Here is a 23,318-nt window from a genome sequence, read left to right on the forward strand (position 1 = left end):
CAACGACCAACTACAGTAGAAAGAAGCTAATAGTTACCTCTGTAGAGATGATTTATCCTCTTCCTCAATAGAGATAGAATCGACTATTGAAAAGAGAAGAATCAATGCAAATCTCATAAATCGATTTTGCCCATTGTCCCAACATTAAAGATATAAGTCCAAGCAACATTAGCTCTAAAATCCAAGCAAAGCAAGTTTCAACTTTCTCTACTAAAACTTCTTAAGAGCTATGAATATCGGGGAGTTTCCAATTGAGCTATGAATATTGGGGAGTTTCCAGTTGAGCTATGAACAATGAGATATTGAACTATGAACATTGATTTTGGAGAGTTCCCTTTGAGCTATGAACAATCAATGTTCATAGTCATGAGTTATGAATATTTTTTGTTCATACCACAATTGGGTCATGAGCTATGAACATTCTTTGTTCATATCACAATTGGACTATGAACAGTGATTGTTCATAGCTATGAACTATAAACAATGAGTGTTCATAATCCATACTGTACTATGAACAATCAATGTTCATAGTCATGAGTTATGAATATTTTTTGTTCATACCACAATTGGACTATGAACAATGATTGTTCATAGTCATGAGCTATGAACATTCTTTGTTCATATCACAATTGGACTACGAACAGTGATTGTTCATAGTTCGGTAGCTATGAACACTCATTGTTTATAGCTATAAACAATAAGTGTTCATAGTCCATATTGTACTATGAACAATCAATGTTTATAGTCATGAGCTATGAATATTCTTTGTTCATACCACAATTGAACTATGAACAATGAACAACGATTGTTCATAGTCATGAGCTATGAACAATGAACAATGATTGTTCATAGTCATGAGCTATGAACATTCTTTGTTCATATCACAATTGGACTATGAACAGTGATTGTTCATAGTTTGGTAGCTATAAACACTTGAGTAAATGGTGTTGTATTTTACGGTTAAGTTGTCTTCAGAAAATGTTTCAATTCGAGGAATGAAAATACCATCAAAATTCACAGTACCAGCTCGAAGCTACCTTAATTGCTAAGAACACTTGTGCTGTTGTGCATAATATAACTTGACCCGAAATTTTCAGTTGCAACCTTTTTCTTTATACCAATCAAGGGCAATATGTTCAAGAAGAAAAGTGGCATATTGTAGCATGCAGCCCTCGTAGGGAAATATTGATGGCTATTGTCACATCCAATCAGAAAAGGAAGCAACAGCAAATAGCTCTGAGTGCATATGAGATGGGTGTAACTGTGTAAGGTTCTAACAACGTGGACACTTGAAGTGGATTTTGAGAAATTACAATGACGATTACCAGCTATATCGAAATATTACTCGGTTAACTTGAACGCAACCACTGGTTTTAGAGATACAAATGTCTGGAGAAGGAACTATCAACGAATTACAGTATCTTAGGGGCTGAGTGTGCAGTATATCAACACACAAGGAGTTTGGGTGCGTTTGGGTGCGTGTTTAGCTCTCCTATGGACGTTCTACGCCTGAAAGGGTATCACAGAAAAAGAAGATTAGATCAGTTTGAAATGATGGAGCTCTGATAAGTATTAAGCCCAGTGATAAAGTGTCAAAACATTTTAAAGGTCAATCGTTATTGTGGAAGCAAAAGATGACCCATTGAGAACAAGCCACATCCTGAAAACTCTTATTTTGAACCACCAAGTTCAAGTTTTTGATAACCGTTCTTTTTGGGTTGTGATCTCGGGTTTTTTGGGTGTGTTTTGAGTGTTTTCTGACGAACGAAATTGATGGTGGGCGGTTCTTGATTACAGGGGTAAACTTGGAACTTTCACTAACCCTGTCCTAGAGAGTGATTAAAACAAAACGCTGGTTTTGAGAGTGACTTTTGCTTCCGGTTAGTCCTTTGAAAAAAAATACCATTTGGCCAGAGAAAGGCAATGAACGGAACAAGAATATCCTGTGCAATTTACTACCCAGGTCTGTATTACTACAGAGGATTTTACCCTTGTCCAGTAAGCAAATTTGATATCCATTTTCTCATGTATGTTGAGGGAATAAATGACCATTCACTCAGTGTTCGAAACTCTTCAATGAAGAGCAAATAACAAACTCAAGCCTTTAGTTGATCCAAATACTGAAGGGCATCGTTTTGAACCATAGGCATCCCTAGAGACTTGAGATAAGCTTCAGTCAAGAGCATCAAAGACTTCATGTTACTTTCCTCTTCCTGAAAATTTAATCTTGGGATTCTAACAAGGTGCTTGATATACTAGCAGTATTCGTCAGCAAAAAACAGACCATGGCCAGTGACTTCAGGCACAGATCACGCTACTTTGTAAGAGTTCAATAAACCATGCTTTCATCAAGACAAAAGAATTACAAAGGTGATTTCACATGTACAAAAACACAAACAATAAACGTACGTATAGAAACATCACAGACTCTACAGATGTAATCTTCTTTATCATTTGATCCAGTAAACATAATCATGGCTCAAAGGGTCTGCAGCTTTGGTGGTACACAAGTTTGTTGACACGCATGAAAATGTCTCACATTTATTTTTAGTACCGCGAACACAAACAATAAGTATCATACCGACTACTGCTAGCAAAGTTTATCCTACTTTAGGAGCTTGGACAATCACTTCCACAAGTTCCATTCCATTTTGAGCTTGCAGAAAAAGGAAAATGCCGCTGCTAGACATCTTGTGTTCCTGCAAACACTGTTGCTTCTTGTAATGACAGATTAGTTGGAATAATCAGCAGTACGCACCATCCAAATCTGTTGCTAAAAAAACCCAGGAAGAGATGGTTTATCACCCAAGTCCAAATCCAATGCCTATAGCAGGTCTGATCCGAATATAAAATCTGACTCAAGTATCAACCAAAGGACAAACACATTAATCTGACTTGAGTATGAATCTTACCCAACTAGTGCCCATAGGATGAATCTCAGTCGCCGAACTAAGGTGAGACACAAGAAAGTAGATAACTCATTGAAATTTAAATGTGTCATCAAGCCAATTCTTACCAAAACTGGGACATGTATCATCAATTTGACACATAGCTCATACCAAGTTGAACCCTACTAATTCCAGTCCTTTACATAATCAATCAACAATTCATTTGTATCAAGCACAGCCAAGGATGTAAAATTAACTTCTTGTAACAAAATGTTGTTGCACCCGCTCAGGGTTCAACCTTTATAACAGGGAGACAGATAAGTGTGTCAGTGTCTGACACGACGACCTATATAAGTTAGACACAAGGACACAACAGATCAAAAAGAAAATTATTACTATTGTTTAGTTGTACTACTAATTCTTGGGCTGAAGACCTTAAAAATCTCCTCCTTACAAACATATAGCTATGAAAGTGGCATATCATGGAGTTGTAACTATGTTAATTGATTATATTCTTAGGCTTCAAAAGTGTCATATCAGGGTATAGACGAAACCTTAGTTAGAAATGGTATATGTACAATCCTTGAGCATTTCAAAACTCATTTGTGTTAAAAGACTAGTGGTTACCCGCTGATTTGTCACTTGGGAGACTGTCACTTTTCCGAGGACATTTATTATTAAAAAAAGCCAATCTAGTATCACACAGCAAACATAGAGCAAAAGCTAAAGCGACAAGAACAATCAAACCTAATTGTGTCCATATGCTGAAACAAAAATCATACAGTGTACAATAAGAACTCAAAGTACACTTAACAAAATGCAAACGTGAATCAATACGAAATGATCTGAGGTTCGATTTTTGCTGGATATAATCTCCTTGCTAGTCAAGTGTTCAAAATAGCAGTCACCGCAGTATAAAGATCAAAACCATACATACGGTGGTTGCTATTTTCTAATATACAATTTCCTCTTCAGGGGCTAGTTTTTGTTATTCTTGTACTTAATAACAGAATTATTTGTCATACAAGTTGAATACTAGAACCTGTAATCATCTAGAAAGGAAACAGCTTACCCGTAAAATCCCCATCAACTATAGTCTATAATCCTATAACTATGCATACCCATGTTCATGGAGCCTATACATTAAATTTTATTTCAGGAACTTTTCACTGAAGCTCTATTTGGGCTTTGCGCCACAATTTGGAAGAAGAAATGGAATGAAAAAAGGCTATTTCCATTCGACCATTAAAAAGCACCTAAATGGGGTTCAACTTCATGACTTCTGGTGAATTTTCAATGATGCGCACCAAGAAAGGAGACTAATGTGAGGATAAATTCTGGTTACCTCACAATCCCTGTACACCACCTGAAAGCAAAGTGCACAACTGACGAAGAAGAAGAGAACATAAGAGACCTAAACGAGATTAGGGTGGGAACAAACTAGGGAGGAGTCACTACCTATCCTCTTGTTCGTAGTTTAGTGGTAGAGCCTTGGCCTTTAATATAGGCAGTGACCCTCCTTCCTATTTAGTTGAGGATCACTACAAATCAAGAAGATTCCTTCAGAGAGAATATAGGATAGGACCTAATTGCCTACTTGAGCTGCTGGACTTCCATTGAGAGTATGGCTGATGAGGAATAAGTCGGAGATTCTAGCTTCTAGACACTTTCTACTACCTTAAGATTGTGTCAACCTAGTGGTGGATCTGTTTCAGCACTCATTGACTCAGTTCCAGTTCCTGCTAGGTTAGAATAACTAACCATCTCTCCTGCCAGGTACATGGAGTCACTCGGACCACTTTCCGGTGTTTCATTGCCTATCAGAGAGCACATCTTTAGCGTTCAGACTCTATCATGTGTCCAAATGGGCACTGACCAAATAGTGCACAACTGCACAGAAACATAATTTTGCAACTTTTGTATTCAAATAATTATCCACCCTTAAGAAAGTTTATTCCTATATCCTCAAAGAGCATAAATGTCAAAGCGTCAAGCACCATATGAAGATGAAAAACAGATAACATGTCTTGCCCATTTACTGAAATGCTAATACTACATTTTTGTATGCTTCGAAAACCACTCCAGAAAGTGAGAATTCAAAAGAGAATTTCAGGGCCATTGATTATAAACACAATTAAAGCAGAGGAGATAGTGAGACACAGTGACACTGCAAACAAATTGCAGAGCTTAAAAAATAATGTACAATTTGTGAAAGTAACCAAGCACGATTACATTAAATCACATTCATTCTTCACGCTTTACCCTAGCAACAAAAGTAGGATGGATATAGTTGTCAAGGACGAAAAACCACAAAAGAAAACGAATACATACCTCAACTTTCTACATCTTGTAAAGCCCATCTCCCTCTTTCAAATCTGCAAGCCCAATCTGGCGTTTGTATGTATGTACCATCTCAGGGACTGCCACTTGATACTTAGTGACATACTTCTCTATGAATTTCTCCTCTTTTAATTTCAACGCTGTAGTGACTGAACCTGCATTCACTCTTCCTATCAAACCGTTTGAGTACAGAATTTCCAGCACATTACACCTAGGAATGATCCTTTTCTCAAGACTAAGAGTAAGTATCACTGGATTTTTCGCAATATCCGACAGTTCAAAATTTTGTTTTACAGTGAAAAACTCAACCCTGCTTTGCATATTCTTTTGAAAGTACGAAAATACAGGGTTGCCTCTTAAACATTGAAAGACTCTCCGCATGAGAAAATCCCAAGTTGCGCATAAAAGCCCGTCTCTCTTCCCAATTCAATTTACTTATACCAGACATTGTAAAAATTGCACGAACGAACATAGAACTTGACGAATCAAATCCCATTTCCTTAACTTCGTAAACTATTGTCTTAAAACGGTTGTTTTTCAAAGACAGTGTCCAAGGATTGGTCATGAACAACTTCATAATATTGCATTTTGGAACACCATATTCCCGCAATATCGCAATATTAGGCTCCATTACATTCTGAAGCTTAATATGAAAAATCCTACTCGGTTTATTCAAAATGGTAAGAAACTGTTCATTGGTATCAGTAAAACTCTCGATGAAATTGATAGAAGGAATGATTCGGTTCTCCAAACTAATATGTAGAAACTTTGGAACACTTGTGAGAATCTTAACTAGCCTAGAACCAGAAACACCCAAACTAGTTAAATATTCAATCTTGGGCTTGATTGTTTTGTTGACATCAGCATTTAGTATAAGGGGTTCCTTGAAATGAGTTTAGCTATGGATATTTGAGTCAACCCATGGTTTTTCAACAAAGTCAGCACTGAGTCTGGGTTTTCAGTGGTTTTCAAGTTGAGTTTCTTGGATGCCTTAAGAGCCGTTTTAAGTGGTAATCCACATGAGTTCATAAGATACTCTACTGTTAAAGATGTGTTGGGGTTTGATGAACTTGATGTAAAACCATGGCAATGGAAATTGAGATGAAGATGAAGTACAGTAGTTACTGGTTTAGTTTGTTGTAAAGTTGTACGAACAAGTGCATGCAACATTGTAACAAAAAGGGGATGAATAATTAAAACAACTTACAGAGACACTCCAGCTTGAATTGCAAGAAACTGTAGCGAACAAGGGTTTCATTGTTTTTTTAGTTTTAACTTTTGAGCACCCCGGGTAGATGGAAATATATTAAGGGCACCCCAATAAATATTACACTTGAAAAGTGACTAGACTCAGAGAGAATTAGGATGATTGATGAATAAGAATATCCTATGCAATTAATTCTGAAGCGACCAAAGTATATGTTACTAGTGTCAATTTTGTTTACTAACGGCCAGTACGGAAAATTGGTGTCCAGAAGGGTATGCAAGGCAAAACACCAGTTTCCTCCTTGGAGCAATATGAAAATTTTATCATATGGGTATTGCTATTTCCACGAATCCCAGTCTTTTGCTCCCATAACCATTTCTCATGTATGTTGAGCGAATAAGTGACCATTCCCTCACTGTTCGAAACTCTTGAATGAACATCAACTAACAAACTCGAGTCTTTAATCCATCCAAATACTTAGTGACATCACTTTAGAGTAGATTGCAAATTGAAGAGCAACTCCTTCCAAGGAACCAATGGTATCCCTAGCAGGGACTTGAGATGAGCTCCAGTCAAGAGCATCAAAGACTTCATGTTAGTTTCCTCTCCCTGAAAATTTTATCTTGGGATTCCAACAAGGTGCTTGATATTCTAGCAATATTTGTCAACAAAAAAAGACATAATAGCAGTGCCTTCAGGCACATATTACACTGTTTTGTAAAAATTCAGTAAACTATACTTTCATTAAGACAATAGAATTACAGAAGTGATTTCACATGTACAGAAACACAAACAATAAACATAAGTCGAGAAACATCACAGACTGTACAGATGTAAAGCATTAGCTGCAGGCCGCTGCCCTAGTCTTCTTTACCATTTGATCCAGTAAACATATGGCTCCAAGGGTCTGCAGCTACGGTGGTACACAAGTTTGTTGACACACATGAAAATGTTACATGTTTATTTTCAGTACCACGAACACAAACAAATAAGTATCATACCATGACCGATAACTGCTAGCAAAGTTTAACATACTTTAGGAGCTTGGACAATCACTTCGATTCCTTTTTGAGCCTGCAGAAAAAGGAAAATGTTGCTGCTAGACATCTTGTGTTCCTGCAAACACTGTTGCTTATTGCAAAGACAGCTTAGTTGGGATAATCAGGAGTACATACCATCGAAATCTGTTGCAAATAAAAACCGGGAAGAGATGGTTTATCACCCAAGTCCAAATCCAATGCCTATAGCAGGTCTGATCCAAGTATATAATCTGACTTGAGTATTAACAAGAGACCAAATGTATTAATCTTACCCAACTTGTGACCACATTGAATCCCAGTCGCCGAACTAAAGTGAGACACAAGAAACAATACACCTCATTGAAATTTAAATGTGTCATTAAGCAAATTCTTATCAAAACTGGAACATGTATCCTCAATTTAACGCGTTGGTCACACCAAGTTGAACCCTAATAATTGCAGTACTTTACATAATCAATCAGCAGTTCATTTGTACCAAGCACAGCCAGAGATGTAAAATTCACTTCTTGCCCAGGATTTCATTCGAAGTTACAGGGACACAGATAAGTGTGTCAATTATGACATGGCAACCTATATAAGTAAGACATGGACACAGCGAATTAAAAAGAAAAATATTACTATTTTTAAGTTGCACTACTAATTCTTGGGCTCAATATACCTTACAAATCCCCTCACAAATAAATAACCATGGAAGTGCATACCATGGAGTTGTAGCTATATTAACTGATTATTTTCTTAGGCTTTTAGGGTATAGAAGTAACCCTAGTTAGAAATCTTCTGCACAACGTGTCCGTGTGTGCGACACGAGTGTCTGTGTGTTTGTGTGTCTATGTTACTTAGGTTACCAAGATACAGGTGGAAGTAGAAGAAGAAGACTTGAAGATTAGTTTTAACCTGACATAAAGTTGAGTTGGATAAGGACGTTCTTTGAAGATGCCAGGGCGTGAGGGGTTCGCCTTGAGGAAGAGGGCTTTACTGGACCTTTGGGTGAGAGCCAACCGAAAGGACGCTTGGAAATCCTTGCCAAGAGACTAAAAAGATGAGTTTGGGGACTCTGTCAAAAGATTATCTCATCCACAATTTGACCCAACTCAGGATGAAATTGAGATCCTACCCAGAAATTGAAATTCTCAAAAACTCTTTTGTGTTAAAAGACTAGTGGTTACCCGTGGATATGTTACCTGGGAGACACTGTCACTTTTCCAAGGCCATTTATTATTAAAAAAGTCAATCTAGTATCACACTGCAAACAGAGAGAAAAAGCTAAAGCGACGAGAACAAGCAACCCTAATTCTGTCCATATGCTGAAACAAAAACCATACAATGCATAGTAAGAGCTCAAATTAGACTGATCAAAATGCAAACAAGAATCAGTACGAAATGATCTGAGGTGGGTAGAGTACTTTTTGAAGATGAAGGACTGGAAAAGGAATCACTGAGGTCAAAGATATTAGCAAAGCCGAGGAGCTCTAAAGGTTGCAGAGACATCTGCTGCACCTTGAATGAGCTCGAACCAGAGACCTCTTGGAGCAATGTCCAAGGGTCTGCTAGATGTTACTATGTGATGAAAGAACTTGTCGTGGATATATTCCCCCCACCCCGTCCCATCTCGTTCTTCCCTGCTCTGAAGCCGTTGTACAGCATCCAAAAACCGGAGAAAACAGCCCCTATATCCCTTTTATTCTGTTGGGAGATTTCACTAGAAAGTCACACCTCAATCTAGTTACTTTCTTTCCCAAATGATTTCAACTTGGAGCTCACACCAAGGAAATCACCCACCCAAGACTTTGGTAGTTATCACAACAACCTCAACAAAGCAAAACCACTACAATATCATCACAATTCATAGCAACAATAATAATGGAAGTAACAATGTAAAGAGACACAAAGATTTAGGTGGTTCGGTAAATGTTACCTACATCCACACACAAGAGCCGAGTTTCCTTTATAACAAAGATTGGAGAGTTTACAAGAGATCAAGAATCAATAAGAAGAGGCCTCACTCAAACCCTAGCTCAACAGAGCTCCCCACAATAATACCCTAGAAATGAATCTCTCAAAGTTGTTCATCAAAACCCTAATCTATTTCCTTTATATAGGTGTACATAGACAAAGGGAAGATAAATGGGCTTGGGCCGCAATTGAGCTTGAGCTTGAAGGCCTATCCATAGTGGTGGCCCCCTTCATTAAATCATGAGCTGAAAGTGCTGCTGAGGTGGCAGCGGCCTTTCATTAAACCATGAGCCGAAAGGCGCTAAAAGCGAAATAAGCGCTTTCTTCTTTAGGCATCATTGCTGTTGCCGACGAGCTGAAGCCATTACGGGACGAAGGTCGCCCTTCATCGATACCGGGGTGAGTGTGGTATACGGACAACCGGAGCAAAGCTCGACGGTTCCAACAACCCAACAATCTCCCACTTGGAACCTTCGAGATTCTTCATGCACATCACATCTCAATTGTAACAACTCAATCCAAAACCAATATACTAAAGAAACACTCGGCTCATCCATCATGGTCTTCAAGCAAGAAGACCCACCGAAGTTGAACACAACTTCAACTTCTCAGTAGGCACGGCCTTGGTTAACATATCCGCCGGATTCTCACTCCCTTGGATCTTCTCAAGTGCCAAAACCTCATCCTCCAACAGAGATCGGATAAAATGATACCGGAGACCAATGTGCTTGGTCCTAGAATGAAAGGCGGAATTCTTGGCAAGATGTATAGCACTCTGACTATCACTGTGTAACACACTTCTCTCTTGCTTCATCCCAAGCTCTTCCATCAATCCCTGTAACCAGATCATCTCTTTGCTTGCCTCAGAATCGCCACATACTCGCTACGTGGTAGACAAAGCAACAATCTTCTCAGAATCGAGAAATCCAACTCATCGCGGTAGCACCTCACCGTGAAAGACATAACCAGAAGAGTGCTTCTTCGATCTACCTCACCTGCAAAGTCGGCATCCACATACCCTTGCAAGTTCACAACACCCTTCCATAACATAGGCATTTCTCTCGTAGTACCTCTCGGATATCTCAATATCCACTTCACGGCTTCCCAATGTTGCTTGCCGATTAGACATAAATCTATCGGCCCAATCGCTTGGGCTATATCCGGACGTGTGCAAACCATGACATACATAAGACTTCCAATGGCAGAGGCGGTATGGTACCTTAGCCATGAAGTTTCTTTCCTCAACAATTTTGGGAGAGTGTTCCTTTGGACAACTTGAAGTGGATCGCCAAAGGTGTGCAAACTGGTTTCGCGACTACCCATGCCGAACCTCTTCAAGACCTTCTCAATATACTCACCTGAGACAACTCGAAATACCTTTCTCGCTATCTCTTCTCGATCCTCATCCCTAGAATCGTTTTCACACACCCAAATCCTTCATAGAGAACTCACTTGCTAACTTCTCTTTCAATCTCCCAATTTCTGACATATCAGAACTCGCTACTAACATATCATCAACATATAGCAACAGGATGATGTAGCTGGAGTCGAACCTCTTGAAGTAGCAACAATGGTCGGCAAGCACTTATAGTAGCCATTTCCTTGCATGAAGTTATCAAACTTCCCCGTACCACTTTAGGGGCTTGTTTCAAACCATACAAGCTCTTTCTGAGCCTGCATACCATATTCTCTTTACCCTTCTTGATGAAACCCTCCGGTTGCTGCATGTAAATTTCCTCAACTAGGTCACCATGGAGGAAGGCAGTTTTAACATCCAACCGCCAAGATACAAATCTTCCGCTGCAAACAATACTCAACACCGAATCCGAATAGTATTCGGTTTCACCACCGAGAGAATATCTCCGTGGAAGTCAATGCCCTTTTCAATGAAAACCCTTGACTACTAGCCTTGCCTTGTACCTCGGGAACCATCATGTTCCTCTTTGACTCTAAACACCCCATTTGTTCTCAGAGCCTTCTTGCCCACGGGTAGTTTGGCTAACTCCCACGCGCCACAAGAGATGGGGACTTCATCTCATCTTGCATAGCAAGCTCCCACTTGCTTGCATCACTCACCTCCAATGCTTCATCATAGCATTGAGGCTCGCCACCATCAGTAAGTAGCAAGTAATTCACATAGGTGGAGGGCGGATATCTTGAACTCGGTACATGTGGCCTGGATGTCTTCCTTGGGGCACGAGGTGGAGATGGACACGGTGGTGTAGTATCCTCATTATTCTCTGAGTCACTACTACTGTCATCCTCTGACTGGGGGGCTCCCACTATACCACGACTTACATCAAAGTCTTCCAACTCAACATACTCTGTGCCTCTCTCTGTACCCGATTCCTTGGTTTGTGCTTCATCTCTGTCCTTGTACATCACCTTTTCATTAAACACAACATCTCTACTACGAATGATTTTCCCGATTTTGATCATCCCAAAAGCGATACCCAAAATCATCACCGCCATAGCTAAATGAAGGTGCACTTTAGTGACTTAGCATCAAGCTTGCTTCTAGCTTGGTCACTAATGTGGACATAGGACACACAACCAAAACCTTCAAATGGGAAAGGTTCACATCCTTCCCGCTCCACACTTCCTCCGAATCTTAAAATCCAAAGGCACCGATGGTCCTCTATTGATCGGAAGCCGCCCAGCGTGCTAACACTTTCTGCCCGTAACTGGCCAGGCAAGCCCTCGCTAGTGTACGATACACCTAGCTCTCTCTGTCGATGTTCTATTCATCCGCTCTGCAACCCCATTCTCACGAGGTGTCCCCGCAAAAGTCTTTTCCATCTTGATGCCATTGTCAGCACAGTACTTCTTAAAACCTGAATCCTCATACTCTCCACCGTTGTCGGATCTCAGCTTCTTTACTTTCAAGCTTGTCTCATTCTCAACCATGGCCTTCCAAGTCTTGAACACTTCAAATACTTCTGACTTGTGTCTCAAGAAATAGACCCACACTTTCCTAGTATGGTCATCAATGAAAGTCACAAAATATGACTTTCCGCCAAGTGAAGAGACATTAGCTGGCCCCCAGACATCTGTATGTATCAACTCAAGCCTTCTAGCTTTCGGAGTCTGACCCATTCTCTGAAAACTCACCCGCTTCTGCTTTCCAAATACACAGTTCTCACGTCAATTCAATTTCACGATCGAACTTTGGGAGTTTACCGTAAGAGTGAAGGATTTTCATTCCTTTCTCACTCATGTGACCAAGTCTCGGTGCCAAACATTCGGATCCTCTTTGCCATGTACCACAGCAATCGACTCACAACCATGTGCAGTCATGTAGAGAGTACCATCTTTCTTACCATTTGCAACAATCAATGAACCCTTCGAGACCTTCCAAGTATCACCAGTAAAGATTGTAACAAATCCTTCACTTGCCAATTGCCCCACAGAAATCAAATTCTTCCTCAAATCCGGAACATGTCTGACGTCCCTCAATAACCATGACGAGCCATTCATCTTGATATGCACATCACCCTTGCCGACAATGTCACAAGGTTGGTCATCACCGAGAAAGACCGTTCCAAGGTCACCTTCGGTGTAGTTCTCAAGGAACTCTCGATGTGAGGTAGCATGGAAAGATGCGCCGGAATCAAGTACCCAAGACTCCTTCTTGTGCTCCATCGAACATATCAAAGCGTCATCTACCATCTCAACAACATTAGCTTCTTGATTCTTTTTCTTGTTCTTATTAATGTTGTTGTTGTTTTCTTGTGCCGCAATTGGGGCTATAGTGGCCGGGCCTACCACAATTATAGCACACCACTTCACTTATGTCTCGAGGTTTGTGTTCAACGCTTTGCAATTGGGAGGCTTGAGATTTCGATCTCCCCCTCCACTTCTTCTTACTACGACTCCTGTTTGACTTTCTTCCCCTACTTTCGCTTTTCAATGCCGACCCGGTTGATCCCAAGATGACGGACAATCCTCTCCGGTTTTCGGTTAGTACCATACTAACAACGTGCTCAAACTTCAACTTGGTCATTCCCGCAGAGCCACTAATAGCCGCCATAGTCGCACTCCAACTTGGAGGCAATTGTCCAAGTATCGCCAAAGCTAGCACCTCATCACTAAATGTAATCTCAACCGACTCCAATTGGTCCTTAGTTTGGTTGAATTCATTTAGGTGATCCTTGAAGGAGGTCCCCTCCAACATTTTCATACTAAATAGCTTGGTGATCAAATAGACTTTGTTCATGTCGGTGGTTGTTCATACTCGTAGTAAGTGCCTCCATGAGAGACTTCGCCGTCTTCTCAGTTTTAATATTGAAGGCTACCGACTTCGAAAGACTCAATCGGATTGTGGCCAAGGCCTTTCTATCTTGCAAATCCCATTTATCTTGTGGAATCTCCTCAGGCTTCTCACTTATCAATGTTTCCATCAAATCCTTCTGATAGAGAACATCCTCAATTTGCATCTTCCAATAGCCGAAGTTTGTTCCGTCAAACTTCTCTATCTTGTAGCTTTCCTTTTCGGTCGTCATGACTCTACTGAATCAAAAACCTACGGTGGAGAACCTCTCAGAGGGATTTCCTCAAACACCCTGTAGCTCTGACACAGTCACCTATGCTCTGATACCACTTGTTGGGAGATTTCACTAGAAAGTCACACCTCAATCTAGTTACTTTCTTTCCCAAATGATTTCAACTTGGAGCTCACACCAAGGAAATCACTCACCCAAGACTTTGGTAGTTATCACAACAACCTCAACAAAGCAAAACCACTACAATATCATCACAATTCATAGCAACAATAATAATGGAAGTAACAATGCAAAGAGACACAAAGATTTAGGTGGTTCGGTAAATGTTACCTACATCCACACACAAGAGCCGAGTTTCCTTTATAACAAAGATTGGAGAGTTTACAAGAGATCAAGAATCAATAAGAAGAGGCCTCACTCAAACCCTAGCTCAACAGAGCTCCCACAATACCCTAGAAATGAATCTCTCAAAGTTGTTCATCAAAACCCTAATCTATTTCCTTTATATAGGTGTACATAGACAAAGGGGAAGATAAATGGGCTTGGGCCGCAATTCTGGAGCTTGAGCTGAAGGCCGCTATAGTGTAGCGCCGATTCTTCATTAAATCATGAGCGAAAAGCTATCTGAGGTGAGCGCGAGTCTTGTGCTGAGGTGAGCGAAAGCCTTTCTTTCATTAAACCATGAGCGAAAAGCGCTTAGGTGAGCGGAGGCCGCTTCTTCTTTAGGCATCAGCGCTGTTGCGACGAAAGGAAGGCCATGGACGAAGGACGTCGTCGCCTCTCTTCATCAGTACCAGGGTGAGTGTGGTATACGGACAACCGGAGCAAAGCTCGACGGTTCCAACAACCCAACATATTCTACTTCCCCTCTCCTCTCCGCTCATTCTCACGCCCATCGATCAGGTTATACTAGTATGTATATTAAGGGTATATCATACATTTAGCCTAAGCATCACACTCTTCTAAGAGATAATCTTAAGTTATCATATGAGCTCCCCTTTATGTCTATCTCAAAAATATAGCTAAATTCCACAATCTTTACAAGCAACTAAAATCCTTCAGCTAAAAAACACTACATTCACAGAATATAAAAGCAAGCGATACCAAAAATTGAAACAAACCCCATATCAACATAAACGAAAAAAGAAAACATACCATCTTCTTCAAGATCACTACCGGAATCAATAATCTGTTTAATCTCAAATTCATCAACAGCATTAGCATCCTTTGGTGGAGGGAAGGACTTGAAGTGAATCAGTTTCAATAACACAAGGATTATTACAAAAACGAGCACCAAAAAAATTTGGGTTTGAAACAAAACCAAAAGTTTTGTAGTTTTTAATAAGTGGATTTGTCTAACTTGCCTGTCATTTTAACCAGTTTTCGGGGTTTCCATGTATATTTGGTGCAGATTGGCATGTTGTGTGGATTGTATCTGTTCCCTTGGGTTTTTCCTACTGCTACTGAGGCCTTTGACAAATTTCTCCTTGAATTTCTCAGGTAAACTACAAAGCTTAATATTCGCTAATACAATTACAGGACCAGCATGCGCATAAGCTAAGACAGTCATCAAGATGGCATATATGCGGCAATAATCTACAAAGTTATTTGTTGACACCGTCAATCCAATCCAAGTCACTAAGTGAAGATATCTGTGTTACTGTAAATGATCAAATCAAATGCATACTAGGTACGTGGACACATTATAAAATCATAATTTATATTAACACAAAGTAAATGGGAACAAGATGAAGTTAACTAGGCCTACCTGTAGAGATGAAATTATTTTCAGAATCCAAAAAAATGATTTCCATTATATCCAACCTCCTTGTATTGTAATACACATAAACAAAACACCAAATCTATACATCATTCCAATTCAACTTCAGGTAGTGGACGCACTAACAAACTCTCCGACTCAATATCTGCCAACGCCGAATAACTTCCACATCTCAAATGCCGGTTACAAGACAAAGTACCAAACAAAACAAAACACATAACCAAAATCCCAATAGCATGTACAACAAACAACAAATCAATCAAAGCCACACCTCTTAATCCATCCTCTTCAAGCTCACATTGTACATTACTCTTCACATGAGACTCAAGTAATGAAATCTTCCTACACCCTTTCGGCGAAAAAGTATCTGTATACAAAGACAACCCAGCTTGTAACACCCACGTCCCTTTAAACACAAGTCCACAACACAAAACCACCTCGACGAAAAACGCAGTTGGTCTTAACGACAAATAAAAACAACAACTAGCACAAACTAATGTCAATCCAGCTAACAACTCATAAACACGAAAACCAGGATTCCCCACACCTGAAATCTCTTTCCCCGTGAAAGAACACTCCATTAAAAACAAAATGCCAGCAAAAATAAACAAAAAACTCTCGTTAATAAAAAATGGCTCAACGTTTTCACGTAAAATGATTAATATTAAGAGTGCCCAGAACATTAAAACTACTAATGATTGTTGAAATAATGTGAAACGGTACGTAGGGTGGCCTGAAAATGATAGGAACAAGAAAATTTCTGAAAATGAAGCAATGGGTAGGACTATTAGGAGAATGTATAGGTCGATGGTTTTCCATCTTGGGTCTGATAAGTACCATGTTTTTGATCTGTAGTGAGATGGGTTTTTCAGGTAATGGGAAAAAGAACATATTAGTCTACGTATTCCAATTGGGAATAGGAATAGAAATGCGGAAAAATGGGTTGCTAATGATCCCATTTTTGTTTTTCGGTTTTGTTTGAGAATAGTGGTTAAAGAGTTTGTGAGAAAGCAGGTTGGGGAATTTTATGCCATTGAAGCTGGAAGAAGAAGATGAAGAAGAGTTTGCAGTATGTTTCTCTTTTTGTTTTGTGTTGCACCGTGTGTGGCTTTTTCTTACGTTCTTCGATTTTTGCATTTTAAGGAGAGACTATTCTAACCATCAAACACCAAATTTTGTTTTTTCATTTTAACGAGAGACACCTTTTGATAAAAACACCGAAGTGGCAAATTTGGTATTTGATTTGGTGGCTATATCAAATCTCTCTCGCAATTTTGGAAAAATTGTGCAGTGTTTCGAACACCTCATGGGCTTGGACTAGTGTGGGCTTCAATGACGCGGTTTTGCGAAAACCGTGTGGTGTTGTAAACACCAAAGGAGCAAATTTGGTATTTGCTTTGGTGGCTGTATCAAATCTCTCTCGCCGTTTTGGAAAAATCACGCAGTGTTTTGAACACCGCATGGGCTTGGACTAGAGTGTGGGCTTCAATGACGCGGTTTTGCGAAAACCGTGTGGTGTTGTAAACACCAAAGGGGCAAATTTGGTATTTGCTTTGGTGGCTATATCAAATCTTTCTCGCAGTTTTGGAAAAATCACGCAGTGTTTTGAACACCGCATGGGCTTGGACTAGAGTGTGGGCTTCAATGACGCTGTTTTGCGAAAACCGCGTGGTGTTGTAAACACTGCGTGCTCTAAATGAAAAACCGGGCAAAAAACGGCTATATTTTTCTTTCACTATAAATTGAAGAACTCACACAATAGGTTTTACACTCACTTCTATTCTCCACTCTCCACTCTCTACTCTAAACCACAATGACTAGTGAAGAGCCAAAAACAAAATCTAGAGGGGCTTCATAGATACAAGAACAAGATGTTGCTCTCACTAATAGTTGGCTACAAGTTAGTCAAGATAGTGTAGTAGGAAATGAACAAAAGTCAAACGAATTTTGGAGTAGGATTCTAAACGCAACTTTACGGGCATAAAACACCGTTGGACTCTCATTCAAACTAATATCAACAAGTTTCATGCTATTCTTTCTAAGATTCAAGCATCTCCTCCAAGTGGCTATAATGACAATATGATTGTAAGTATTATTTACTTTATATTTGTTATTTTGATTCACAAATACATTTTTCAATTCTAATTTAGTTTTTTCTTAATTGGTAGGTTGAGGAAGCAATAAGTGCATATATGGGATCCATAATGGGGTTTGAAAGTGGATGTAATGATATAATATGATGAAAGACTCACCCAAATGGAAGAGGCTACAATTGAGAAATGAATTGCGACCCACCAAAAAGTCGAAGTCAAACAATGGGGAAAGAGGTTCATCAGTTCCAATATCAACTGCAACAACTCAACCAATAGATTATGATTCACACCAAGTTAATGGGCTTGCGGATAGGCCTTTTGGAAAGAAAGAAGAAAAGAGAAGAAAACAAAAAGAGAAAGAAAATGGTGATTCTAAAGTGGAGGAATCCGATAAGAAACTTGATGATTTTCTTGTGGAACTTCTAAAACCACCAAAGAAGGCAATGAATTGGAAGCTCAAAGACAATTGAAGAAAGATGAGATGGAATCCGAAAAACTTCAATTGAAGAAAAAATCGATGGATTGGAAGCTCCAAATCCAAAAAGAGAAACTTCAATTAAAGAAAGATGCGCTCCGAGTTAGAGAAGATGAAAATGATGCTAAAATACTAGGAAGGAAATTAGAAGGATTACCCGAAGATGAGTGCGAAATTTGGCAACTTAAAAAGGAAAATTTTTTACAAAAAATGAAGAATTGAGTTGTCAATATCACTGGTAGTAGTCAAAGTAGTGCAGAGTCTAAATGATTTACTTCCAACTTATTATGTCTTTTAATTTATGATGTATTTTAATTTGAGTTTGTATCTTGATTTTAATTAGAATGTACTTTAATTGAATATTTTCTTTTAATTTGAGTTACCTTAATTTAAAGTTGATACTTTTTATCATTCTAAAAAAAATTCGGCAGAGTCTACTTTGTATTTTCAAAATTCTCATATACACAAATCCTTTCATAAAACCACAAATACATAGAAATTGAAACGATAAATAAACACAAAGTTCAAATGAAGTCCAAATAGAAATAGAAATCAACGCCGACCACGCCTACTCCACAAATGCTCGACCAAGTCATTCTTCAATCTATCATGAACAACTTGTGAACGAACCTTCTCGACGCTAGATGCCCAACGAGATAAAACAAAGTGGCGTTCATCTTCAGATGCACCTTCTATACTTGGCCTTTCATAATCAGGAATATACTACGGGATATCTGTTTCGCGTTCATCTTCCACAATCATATTGTGTAAAATGATGCAAGCCCTCATAACAGTAGCCATAGTCTCCAAATACCATAACCTGCGCGGATTTGCTAAAATAGCCCAACGCGACTACAATGTACCAAACACCCGCTCTATGTCTTTTCTAGCAGCTTCTTGTTTCTTTGCAAAATATTTGTCTTGTGCAACAGTCAGCTTAGAAATCATTTGAATCAAGGTGACATAATTAGGATATATACCATCAGCCAAGTAATAGCCCATATCATAATGATGCACATTCATAGTGTAATTACAAGGAATAACTTCATCATTGACTATATCATCAAATATTGGTAAGCGGTCAAGCACATTAAGATCATTGTAAGAACCCGCATTCCAAAAAAAAACATGCCAAATCCACGTGTCACGAGAAGAAACCGCTTCCAGAATTACTATTGGTTTATGTACATGGCCAGTGTGAGACCCTTGCCATGGGGATGGGCAATTCTTCCATTGCCAGTGCATGCAATCAATGTTTCATAGCATTCCAAGCCATCCACGTTCCTCAGACTCTTCAAAATAAACGCGTTGAATATCTGCAAAGATTTGGTTTTATGCGCAAGTATTCACCTCTAAAAATTCTAATAATTCTATCACAGAAATAGCGCATGCTTTCATGAACAGTTGGCTCAGCAATATGTAACATGTAATCTACTAGCTCAGTTGGAAACCCATAAACAAGCATTCGTGTAGCACCAATTAATTTGATTTTTGGGTGAATCCCAAATTTACCCGCATTATTAACTTTTTGTTGAAAATATGGTACATGATGGTTAAGATGATTGAAAATACGAATAAACAATGACTCACCCATACGAAATCGGCATCGAAAGTCGTGGTCAGTGAATATAGAATTTGCGCCGAAGTAGTTAGCATTTACACGAGCCAGTATTGCCTCGTACTGACGATTCTTGCATATTCTTCCTTTCTTCGAACCACCATGTGGTTTATAAGAAGACTCTGCTAGCTTCCTGCTGACGCAATAAACCCAGACGATGTCGGACCAAAGGTAGAGCAATAGCCACTAATTTTTTACAATGCTTAATTGCAGTGTTATCATTTGAAGAGCTCGAGCTCGAAGAAGCTAGAAGAAGAAGAAGAAGATGAATGATCCATTGAAAAATCGTCAAGAGTTTCGGCAGTTGTTTTTTTTTTTGTTTTTTTTGTTTTTGTTTTTGTTTTGTTAAGGAGATGAGTTTAGGATTAGAGAGAACATGAAAAATGAAGAGAGCCATGCAGGAAACATGGGGTTAAGAGATGATAGCACGCGGTGTGTGACACACCGCGCGGTTTCTGGAAAACCGCGTGGGCTTGTGCTTCTGTGGTGGGCGTCTATGGCATGGTTTTGCGAAAGCAGCGTAGACTATATGGCACGGTTTATCCAAAACGGCGGCATTCCATGTCAATTTTTGGTATGGCTCCTGAAGTTGGTTGGTGTAAGTTTGGTTTGGTTAAAAAATTTGGTTTTTTTTTGGTATCGCTGCTCCTAAAGATGCTCTAATACTCTTTCTTATGAGTGCCATATATATGTCTCAATTGTGTAATGCAGTTATCTCATCAAGCGTGTTGTCTAATATTGCAAAATATTAAAAATTGAGGTATATTACATTATTATATACCGTATGACATGTGGATACATATATGACACAGAGTATCTGACCACAGATTATTTTTAAAATATGGTTTGATGTGTATTTTTGGTAGTTATATATTCTAGTTCTTTGATCGATCGAACAAAAAAATATAAAAAATAATAGAGGAAGTTATTTCGTGATGTTTGAATATGATACTCTAATTGCTTCAGAGTTGGACCAAAGAATTAGGTTATGATTTGAAAGTTATGCCAAACTCCCAAGGACCATTTCTGACGAAAATGAAATTCAACTAGTTTTTCCAAATGCAGATTGTACTTACAAATATCTAATGCGTGACACACAAGTTATTTCGTGACCAAGGAGAAGACCACTGGAGTTGGAAGTTCTAGGGAAGTTGGTGTTAGAGTAGTTGTATCAACACAGCAACTAAAGTAGAACAGAAGGAACAATAGACAAGGATAGAATTAACAGGTAATAACCAAGGCGCGAATTAGGCTGTCCTTAAGGAAAGATTTCGCCCCTTCTAATGGTGCAGAAAGGCAGCAGTGGCGTCTTCCTTACAGGATTCAATGGTTAACAGCAGTCTGACTTTGCACTAGGACAGACTACCCTCTAGAACAGCAATATAACTCTCTCTGGCAGCTACAGGAAGAAGAGAAGAAGAAAATGATTAGTTTGAGTTTCTATTTCTCTGAGTTGAGTTTCTGATCAAGTCTATTCCCTCTATGGACTCACAGTCCTATTTATAGAGGTTAGGTCGGTCTCCTAAATAGATAAGGAAGAGAGACCAACTCCTAATAGAACACCAAAACTTGCTACTCAAGAAAAAAGCAAAACAAGTTTAGGCAATTGGTCAAACCACTACCCATAACAGTAAGCCCAAGCCCAAGCCTGAACCCGACCTTATGTGGTGGATAACCAATGTGGGCTATCTATTATGCACTAAAGTGGAAAGAACACTATTTGGTCATCTCCTCCACTTTGCACACATACACTAGTATTTAGAAATACACAAGAGATTCTAACAATCCTCCACTATTTCAAAATACTAATAGTCCCCCACTATTTTAAAATAGGATATTACAAAAGAAAAGGGTTAACTAAATGCCAAAGAGAATCGAAAAAACAATGCATAAGATACTGGTGTTTTACGGGCTTGAACCAGTCATAGGGTAACATGCCTTATAATACGTGAAAGTGGTGGATTAAAAAATCTTTGAACCAACATTTCCTTGTAGTAAAATAGATCACATGCACCCATATTGCTCTTTCATTATATGCCTGTTCTGCGGTGTTGCGCTTTTTGGCCCTTGCGCTGCTTGTGTTCCATGAATGCTCTAGAGTACTTGCCCATATACTCATAAGAACCGACCCAGTTCTACATTCACGTAGGTGGATATCCATCAAGTGTACATTGCAGTTAAAATACACTATCTCATTATAAAATGGACTATGGATTCCAATAAGAGTAAAATAACTCATCCTTACTCATTGCAATTCTAGTTATACAAAGTATACTATAGTACCATCTCACCATAGGGTGGGACGTCTCATAAATAAATAAGACGATAGTACTGCAGGACGACGAAGTGACTTGTTTTTCCCTTTGAACCTACTTCATGGGATCTCCAATCACATAGGTAGGGTTGCCGTCGATCAATAAGCCCTATATAGGCATAAGTCTCATCCCCCTCGACGTATAACCACTTGCCTCCAAATAAGTAGTACGGTCAAACATGTGGCCAAACTAAGTCGGAAACATAATCTCTAGCAGCTGCTTGATTAAGTTATATCTCAAACTTATGTGTATACATTTCCCATTGCACATATTTTTTTATTTTTATGTCTTGGCTATTGCAAAGTATAGACACATCAGGAGGCTGTTTAGAGCCAATGGGAAGATTTGCCAAGAGGTTGCTAACCTACTCAATATCATCACATGCCTTTTATAAGGCGATTAGCTTGGATAATATCCAAGACACTTAATTTCCACCAAGGGTAAACACATAAACATTACTGGATCCAGTTTATAACACATTACCTTTCCAACAATGATGGAAATCTACTAAATATAAGTCCATAATCAATGGCTCCGCTATAGTACTTGGATAAACTGACAATATACATCCAATGTTTCTTATAAGAACAATGGGTTATCAACTCAGTATGCCATTAATGTAGGCAATGTCATGTCTCACATATATAATTCATCAAGTACAATAGGCTACTAATGATATTGACATATTTAGTATGAGAAAACACAAGTAGATTATTTTTCATAAGATGGATATTTGCCACAAAAGGTGTTAACGCATGCTTACTATCAGAATACCCATACTTTTCAATAAAAAATATTTCTACTACGTGCTAAAATAATATAATAAGACCAACATGAGTTATAATTCCTATATTCACCAGTCATTCAATTCTGTAGTGCCCGAAATTCCCCTATACTATCCGCCTGGTCTGGTTTAAGGTACGCTGTGGGCTTCAACCATATTCAAACGTCAACATTTTGACAATTGAATATAGCAGTTATAGAAATGAGTTTAACAACATAATGAACTATCATTTTCAATGACGGTCTATTATGTGTTTCAAATAGGAATTTCTCTGTCTCATACACATTCTCAATGCTAGCACTCATGATATTAAATCATCTAAA

The 23,318-nt window shown here is 38.9% G+C and overlaps 2 long non-coding RNA genes across 3 annotated transcripts; both read right to left on the reverse strand.

Annotated features, from left to right (window-relative positions):
* Positions 1-2,324: 2,324 nt before the first annotated feature.
* LOC147506106 (uncharacterized) lies at positions 2,325-6,656 on the reverse strand. 2 transcript variants are annotated; one of them, XR_015193583.1, is made up of 2 exons: positions 5,220-6,656; positions 2,325-2,853 (listed from the first exon to the last, which is right to left on the reverse strand). It is a non-coding gene; the product is annotated as an uncharacterized LOC147506106 (long non-coding RNA). The 2 variants fall into 2 exon arrangements; XR_015193582.1 differs by having other exon boundaries at positions 2,325-4,778.
* A 492-nt stretch (positions 6,657-7,148) lies between these two features.
* Positions 7,149-9,154, reverse strand: LOC147506107 (uncharacterized). Its single transcript, XR_015220736.1, has 2 exons — positions 8,370-9,154; positions 7,149-8,045 (listed from the first exon to the last, which is right to left on the reverse strand). It is a non-coding gene; the product is annotated as an uncharacterized LOC147506107 (long non-coding RNA).
* Positions 9,155-23,318: the final 14,164 nt, after the last annotated feature.

This window comes from Coptis chinensis, chromosome 4 (assembly GCF_015680905.1).
Source record: "Coptis chinensis isolate HL-2020 chromosome 4, ASM1568090v1, whole genome shotgun sequence".
Classification (NCBI taxonomy): domain Eukaryota; kingdom Viridiplantae; phylum Streptophyta; class Magnoliopsida; order Ranunculales; family Ranunculaceae; genus Coptis; species Coptis chinensis.